Below are 8,385 nucleotides of genomic sequence, written 5' to 3' on the forward strand. Positions count from 1 at the left end.
CCGGGTCTTAAGAGGTTAACCATTATCAAATTCACACAAAACAATCTGATTTTCATTGGTGAGTTACTTGTGGTTCTTTTACACCATGCGGTGGGCAAAATAGTAAGCCTGCAATATCAGATAACTCACTGTGATGATGAATTTAGTGATTTGTGAGTAATACTTTCCCCGATCTTGATCTTTAATGCGGTGTGGTAAGCCTGCAGTACTGCTTTCAGCCGTCTTGTCACTTTCCTAAGATTGTCTGTATTGCTGGGATTGTTTGTGCCTCTGAATGTGTGTGCGGCTATGCTCTGTAATGCACTGCGAATGTGTTTTAACAGCTGATGTCTTTGAGCTAAACTCCTCCTATTTCCCTTGCACTGATGATGCTGTTACTTTTACTGTACATCAGCACTGATCAATACAGTGACAGCATACTGTGCTCGGTTCCCCGAAATGAACTATTACATAGTGGTGACTTAATTTATCCCCAGATGAGTTGTTTACAAACTAGCACGCTTGAAAGACAGAAATAGCGAGCCATATTTTTTAAAAACTATTTCTGTTTTACAAATACAGAAATAAATGATTTAAAAATCATGAATTCAGACAATGTCTAATATTGTAATATTAATGAGCTTTTGTCATGTTGATGAAATCGCTGCCCCCTTTCAGATAATGAAACTAATGCTGCTCGTCTCTGGACCTACAAAGACTGTTTGGGTATCATAATACCACATTAAATAGGCCTTATAAAAGTTGGATTTCTGGCTATGTGCTCGTCCAGTGACAAACTATTTTGGTATTTATAGCTTCTAAAAACATTGTTCTTTTTTCTAAAGTCATCCCAGAATAATATACGGAGTAATATGAATCAGTAATATTTATTGTGCTTATAACAAGTAAAGCTCCAGAAATGTTTATTTCCTTCCTAGTCCTAGAACCAAAATTGTGCAGAAATTGTATTTGTGCAAGTTTTAATTGTGCAAGAAAATTGTAAATGATTGTTGGTAACCAGCATGTGTAAATGTTCTAGTCACTGAAACCTTTATGCAAATGAACACACGCATTACATAAAAAAGCTATTTATTGAATAATTGATTGGACCGTAGAGATGTTGGCTGAGACGATGTTTCTCCTTTTGTGGAGGAGTCTCTAAATTATTTCCTAATACCAGCATAGATTTCGTACCATGTACAAGTTTCCATTGTAAGACAGTCGATCATATCAATATTTCTCATTGAGAAAACCTGTTTAATGCTTGTTACCTGCTTATGAAGTCACAAATCCAAACACCAAACTGGAGACAATGGAGTTGATACTTACGTGGCTCAAAACTGTTAAGACATTTGCCTTGTTTTGCTTTTCAAGTTGCTGAATTTGAACATCTGCGGTTGTCGGATGTTGTAAGAAGTATTTTCACTTGTTTTTTCTCTTTGAAATGTTATGTGGGAACTGTTAATGTATTGTATGATCCTATATTCAATAATGTGTTGGGAAATCTTGCGCTAAGCATATATTTGTGTAAAAAAAAAAAAGTCTGCTACTTGTGGGTAGCATCTACATAACAATGCATTAGAAACCACTCAGAACACCTTAGCAAAAGTATAGCAATGCCCTGGCAACCACCCACAACACACTAGCATTGTGAAATGTCTGACTTTGTCTGGAACGCTGCATAATTTGAGTAACCTGTTAATTATATCAATGTTAAGTCATGGGGACACAAATGGCACCAGTTCTTGAAAATGACCCAATCACCACATCAATTTAAAATCTTATGAAATTGCTCATTCTATAATAATTCATCTGTAATTTCAAGCAGGTCTCTGAATGCCTGAGACAGCGTGATTAATAAGTGTCTGAATATCGGGTAAAACGAGGTAAAATACTGCTTTTCTGCAGTGATATTTTTTCTGTGCTACTTATACAATGACCTTTTCCTCTGTATAACAAAAATAAGAGTGGAGAGGAAAGAGGAAGAAAAGGAGGCTGCTTAAAGAAGTTAATAACTCAGAATAGAAGCTTGCATGCATGTCATTGTGCAAAGCCAGACTTCAGATGCCTTTCAAAGCCAATGTGAAGCAGAGTCCTGCAGTGATCCTGGTTTCTCTCTCTCTCTCATGGGTTAGTTTCTCCTCGCTCCAGCGCTTCTGTGTCCTTTAGCATATACTGAATTACAATGACCTATTTTGTCAATGTCGAGCCCTAACGAGGCAGGGAGAACAGGCGGTCTGTGGCGCTATGACAGTCATTAGAAGCCATGACTGCAGCAAGGTCTCATAAACTCAGCAAACATCTTTACATAGAGTAAATAACTGCACTCAATCTACTGCATGAAAGAGACGAGACGCTGGAAATATCATATATGCACAGATGTGTGTGTGACTGGGTGGAGGTTTTTATTGGGTCGTTAACTTTATTATTGTGGTTATTTGCTTTGTGAGCATAGGATAGATTTAAATTTTACACTTCTACTCACTTATGATGTTAGTCAAGGTTTTTAGTGTGTTGCTATGCAGTTGCTATGCAGTTGCTATGGTGTTCTGACTGGTTGCTAGGGTATAAAGGACAAATATGAGTGGTGTTTTTCCCTGCAAAAATCACTTGCACAATGCTAGTGTGTTGTGGGTGGTTGCCAGGGCACTGCTATTCAGTTGCTAAGGTGTTTTGAGCACTTTCTAGTTTATTGCTGTGCAGTTGCCATAGTGTTTTTACTGGTTGCTAGGGCATTAAGGCAAATATGAATGGCATTTTTCTATACAAAAATCACCAGCACAATGCTAGTGTATTGTAGGTGGTTACCAGGGCATGGCTATGCAGTTGCTAAGGTGTTCTGACTGGTTGCTAGGGTATAAAGGACAAATGTGAGTGGTGTTTTTCCCTGCAAAAATCACCTGCACAATGCTAGTGTGTTGTGGGTGGTTGCCAGGGCATTGCTATTCAGTTGCTAAGGTGCTTTGAGCAGTTTCTAGTTTATTGCCGTGCAGTTGCCATAGTGTTTTTACTGGTTGCTAGGGCATTAAGGCAAATATGAATGGCATTTTTCTATACAAAAATCATCAGCACAATGCTAGTGTATTGTAGGTGGTTACCAGGGGCGTTGCTATGCAGTTGCTAAGGTGTTTTGAGTGGTTTCTAGTGTGTTGCTATAGTGTTCTAAGTGGTTGCTAGGGCATAAAGGACACATGTGAGTGGTTTTTGTCTGTGCAATACTCACCAGTACAAAGCTATTGTGTTGTGGGTGGTTGCCAGGGTGTTGCTATGCTGTTGCTGTGCTGTTGCTAAGGTGTTTGAGTGGTTTCTAATGCATTGCTATTTAGATGCTATAGTATTCTGAGTGGTTGCTCGGGCATAAAGGACAAATGTGAGTGGTGTTTGTCTGTGCAAAACTCACCAGTACAAAGCTATTGTGTTGTGAGCGGTTGCCAGGGTGTTGCTATGGGGTTGCTAAGGTTTTCTGAGTGGTTGCTAGGGCATAAAGGACAAATGTGAGTGGTGTTTGTCTGTGCAAAACTCACCAGTACAAAGCTATTGTGTTGTGAGTGGTTGCCAGGGTGTTGCTATGGGGTTGCTAATGTTTTCTGAGTGGTTGCTAGGGCATAACAGCACTCATGCAGGTCTGTTTTTTTCATGAAATTACCCCTTTTAAAATATAAACATTTTGCAAACATCACAGAAAGAGTCTAATAATAGATGTTGGAACATTCAGATTTGTTCTATCATGACTGAACAGCCACCCTCGGATCACACTGGTGCCTGATGGCTTTCACTGTGAGGCTGACATGTGGCAGTACTGTGTGTAGGACTGTCTCATGCTTTTACTCAGCACTTCATGATTCAGCACTCCAGCCCTACATCTGCTCCAACTACACAACTAAATCACAGCAAGAATGCACAACACAAAACCACCTTAAAGTGCTGCATTGTTCAGTAAAGAAAAGTAAAGGTTACTTGGCTGAAACACAGCACAATCCTCATGAAAGAGCATGTGTAGGACAGACTTTTCTCTGATCGTGGTATTTACAAAGGAAGCTCACTTGACTGTGTGTGTATCAGCGGGCCTCTGAAGTCCCATGGACCAGCCCTGCGGGAATTAATATTTGCCTGCTTAATCCCTCTTAATCCCAGATTTTAAAGGATGTGATTGTTTTTCATTGAGCGTGGCAAAGCTGTAAAATAGCCACAGGTTTCTCTTTGAGAGGACATTAATGATAGTTAAAATAGGCTGCACAGTTTTTATTTACTACTTTGGTTGCTCTCTGTAACACAACATATAGGACAAGGGCAATCTGTCATTATTATCAAACTGTAAACTTTTTTCTTGCCCCTTGAAGTATTTTGTAATATACTGTATTTAGAATTTTCTTTAAAATGCACTGTTTACAATATATATATATATATATATTTACTATGTATGTATGTATGTATTACTATGTATTTGTATATAATTTTCTATATGGGTTGCACTGTCTGTTTTGCTTTAAATTAATCTTTCAAATTCAATAAAAGTGTATCTCAATCGAAAAGCGTATGTAAAATGCTGATGATTACCACAGACAGTCATTTTGTTGCACGCTGAAGTTTGTAAAAATGAACAATAAAAATTGTGTGCAGAGTCAATTATTTTTTAACAGCTAGAAAAATTGTCCCACCACTCAAAGAATGACTTACAGATCAACTAATAACTTGTAAAATTGAAAAAAGTGTTTTACTCAAAATATGAGCTGCAAGTTTCTTCTTTAAACTCTCCGTAAAGCCTTACCTCATAGACTTACACAGTTTTTCCTGTGACTTTTCACACTGAGAAATGAGCCCAAATGATTTGCTGTGGTAATCGACAGATATACTGTCGATAGATCTTCCGTGCCGTGTATTGAACCTGCAAGTTTCCTTTGATGTAGAGGTTTCAAGAGTGTATTTTTATATCTTTTGCATATCAATGATGCTGAAATATACCTGCAAAGAAATAAGCGTTCTCTTGCCTAGCACTTTGAGGTTTTGTCTGAAGGTTCGATTTGTATCCTTGGCTCCCTATTAAGCTGCCAGAACAAACACAGAAATGTCACTTTGGTAAGAAAGCTTCTGCAGAGAACATGAATGTAAAGGTTTCCGAAGCATCTCAGTGGTGTTGTGAAATTTCTTTTCATAGCCTGACAAACTCTGACAGTATGTGCGATGTGTGAAAAACATGCTGATTAAAAATAGAAAGAAAAACGAAGGCCTTAATGATCATGGGAAGGTCACCGAATTGTTTTCTTTCTTTAATGTATGAGAAGAGATGCAGAAACTGAGCCAATCAGCGCAGCAAGATAACAAGCATAAAAATCATATACCCAATGTTTCATTATCTTTTCACAATCTTTTTAATCTGTTCCAGTTCTGGTCTTTTACACGCTGACCTATGAATTCATCCAGAATGCAATGTCAGAATGCTTGATCGTTTATAAAGGTTATTATATTGACATGCTGTTTTGAAAATAGACTATGAACAAGTGAAGACATGATACAATATATGACCAAATATGTTGAAACAACAATGACATCACATGCTTTTATATGCTTTACAAGCAATCATTTCTTAGAGCGAGAGGAAAGATGACTTTTTATTGTTATGTAATGAGGCTGTAAACATTATCTTCCCGTGCCAAAGGCCCATGGGTGAAGCTAATAATCACCCTTGGTTTTGTTGCGTTTTTCAAGCTGTTTTCATGGCTTCCCTCCCCAAAGCAGCCGGAGGAACATTTAGTGTCAAATCAAATGCTCACAATGCATCCACATAAATGATGCCTCCTGCAAAATGTTTATTACAACAAAGGTTGATGGTTCTAATCTTTTATTGTACAATCTCATAAAGTCACCATATGAGCTCAGTGACAAAAAGAGAGCATATTTGATCAAACTGCTCTTAGCTGCTGAAGAGCTGTCGAGAGGTGAGGCGTCCCGAAACGTTTCATCACATGAAGGCTACACTTTTAAATATGACTAAATAAAACCGAGTACCGATGCTGTCACAGTCAAAACACATGCGATGACATGTCTGAAATCTGCAAGAACGTTGCTGGCAGACACTGCAAGAATAAAACGAAAATCTTAAAGATTGAATTATTTTCTGAAAAAGAAGAAGAAGAAACAAAAGATACAATAAAGGTAACTGAACATAAAACTAATGTTAAAAAAGGAAAACAAATAGAGAAATGTGGCAAAAATGTCTAAATATATACTATTAATATATTTGTAATATGAAAAATGGCAAAGAAAAATAGTTTGCTTGGTTTTACATGATGTAATAATAAAATAAACAAAATAAATAATAATGGTAAGCAAAAACCGTGAACAAAAGAAAAAAATATATAACAGATATATAATAATATGATAAAATATAGAATATGATATATAATAATACAAATATTTAACTAAATTAAATGAAATAAAAAATGAAAACTGTTTATTATAAAGATTAAAAAAAATAAAAAATAAGAATACAAATATAACAAATCTAAAGTAATAATTATGGCTATTAAAAATAAAAATCAATGAACAAAACAAAAATATATAAAATGATACAATAAAGGCTACCAAACATAAAATATGTTAAAAAGGAAAAGTAGCACAAAACTATATCTGAATGCATATTAGCCATATTTATAATATGAAAAATGTCAATGAATGAATGAACATTTGTTTGCTTGGTTTCAGATGATGTTTTTTCATTATAATAAATGTAAACAAAATTCATCAACAAAAGAAAAACAGTCAAATGAAATGAAAATAACAACAACTTATTATAAAGATTATTAAAAATAAAAACTAAATATGAATGCAAACATAACAAATATAAAATAATAATTGTGGTTATTTACAATTATAAATGAATTTAAAAATAAATAAATATATTCATCGAAAAATATGAGGGTACTAAATAAAAAATCATTCGAATTATATCTTGATATACAGTATAAAGCAAATATGTCAGCAAAAATGTTTCACAAAGATAAAATGTTCAAATCAGATATTCTTCGTGTTGCTTATACTAGTCACTGTTCAAAATGTCAACACTCTTTTGTTTGCTTGGTCTCGAGAGGATAAAGGTGCTCGGGTTATTTCTGACATCATGCTTTTGTCTTGAACAGAAATCCGAGCCTGTGTGAGCTCAGCGCTGATGCGCCTGACGCTGCCGCAGGAGCTCGACCTGGAGGCAGAGCGAGAGCTGGACCATTACATCATTGCTCTGGGATAGAACGAAGCCCCGCCCCCATGTTCAATTGGCGGAGCGACCGGGTCTGACATTCCCATTGGTCAATGACAGCGTAACGGGAAGCAGCGAGGGGGCGTGGCCTCAGCGTGTAAGGGCGCTTCAAATACACTGTAAAAGATGCATAAGGGAGCGATGCTGATGCTGATGCTGGGGATGCGAGAATAATTTCACTCCGGAGGCAAGCTTTCGAACGGACCGAGAGGGTGAAAATGGACTTCATATTTAGAATAAAATAAGCAAACGCAAAATATAATCAACTGCCTAGAGTAGAAGCGACCATTTGCTCAAATTGCAACGCAATAGTAGAGAAATAGGTGAGCGTGAGTCCCTGGAGCGGATCCATCCTTCAGTCGCTGGAGGTAAGGGCGTTTCTGAAAGCATCTCTTTGGCATTCGCGGTTTCAGTTCAGAAGTTACAAACTTGCAAACTGATGGTAGTACTTCGTAGAGGGAATAAAACCGCTGGTAAATGTATGTGTATATTAAGAATCGGAAGGCTGTACTCTGAAGTTTGTGAGCTCGTCTCCTTCTTGTGGAGCTGATGGTCGAATCCTTTTCACCTGCTCCTGGACTCAGTGACCCTGTAGGAAGCATCTGAAGAGACTCAGATAACACAGAGACACATTTAGAAAGCATTGTTTGTTTGTTTTGTGTGTGTGTGTGCGTGCGTGCGTGTGTGCGTCTGAGTGTGTGTGTGTGTACTGGTTTATATATCCTGGTGGGGACTTAAACCTGACTACACACAGACTCATGGGGACTCGTGTCACGGTGGGGACCTAAATTGTGGTCCCCACGGGTACAAAAGCTTATAAATCATACAGAATGAAGTTTTTTGAAAATCTAAAAATGCAGAAAGTTTCCTGTAAGGGGTAGGTTTAGGGGTAGGGTTGGTGTAGGGCAATAGAATATACGGTATGTACAGTAGACAAACCATTACGCCTATGGAGAGTCACCACAAGGATAGCTGACCAGACTGTGTGCGTGTGTGTGTGTGTGCGCATTTTTGTGTGTGTGTGTGTGAGTGTGTGTGCATTTTTGTGACAAATGAGGACATAAACTTGTATAATGACAAGGGTATGACATAGGTATTACAAGGAGAAGGTGACTTTTCAGGACATTACCCCATGTCCCCACTTTTCAAAACGC

At 37.4% G+C, this 8,385-nt stretch overlaps 1 protein-coding gene across 1 annotated transcript in view; it reads left to right on the top strand.

Moving 5' to 3' along the window:
* The first annotated feature begins 7,362 nt into the window (after positions 1–7,362).
* The window catches only part of LOC107584888 (leucine-rich repeat neuronal protein 1), a 17,003-nt gene continuing 15,980 nt past the window's right edge, over positions 7,363–8,385 (top strand). The window contains exon 1 of the mRNA XM_016271656.1: positions 7,363–7,599. The gene's annotated coding sequence lies outside the window, so the exon portion shown is untranslated. The remainder of the gene's footprint in view (positions 7,600–8,385) is intronic.

This window comes from Sinocyclocheilus grahami, unplaced genomic scaffold (genome assembly GCF_001515645.1).
Source record: "Sinocyclocheilus grahami isolate Dianchi unplaced genomic scaffold, SAMN03320097.WGS_v1.1 scaffold64.1, whole genome shotgun sequence".
Taxonomy (NCBI): domain Eukaryota; kingdom Metazoa; phylum Chordata; class Actinopteri; order Cypriniformes; family Cyprinidae; genus Sinocyclocheilus; species Sinocyclocheilus grahami.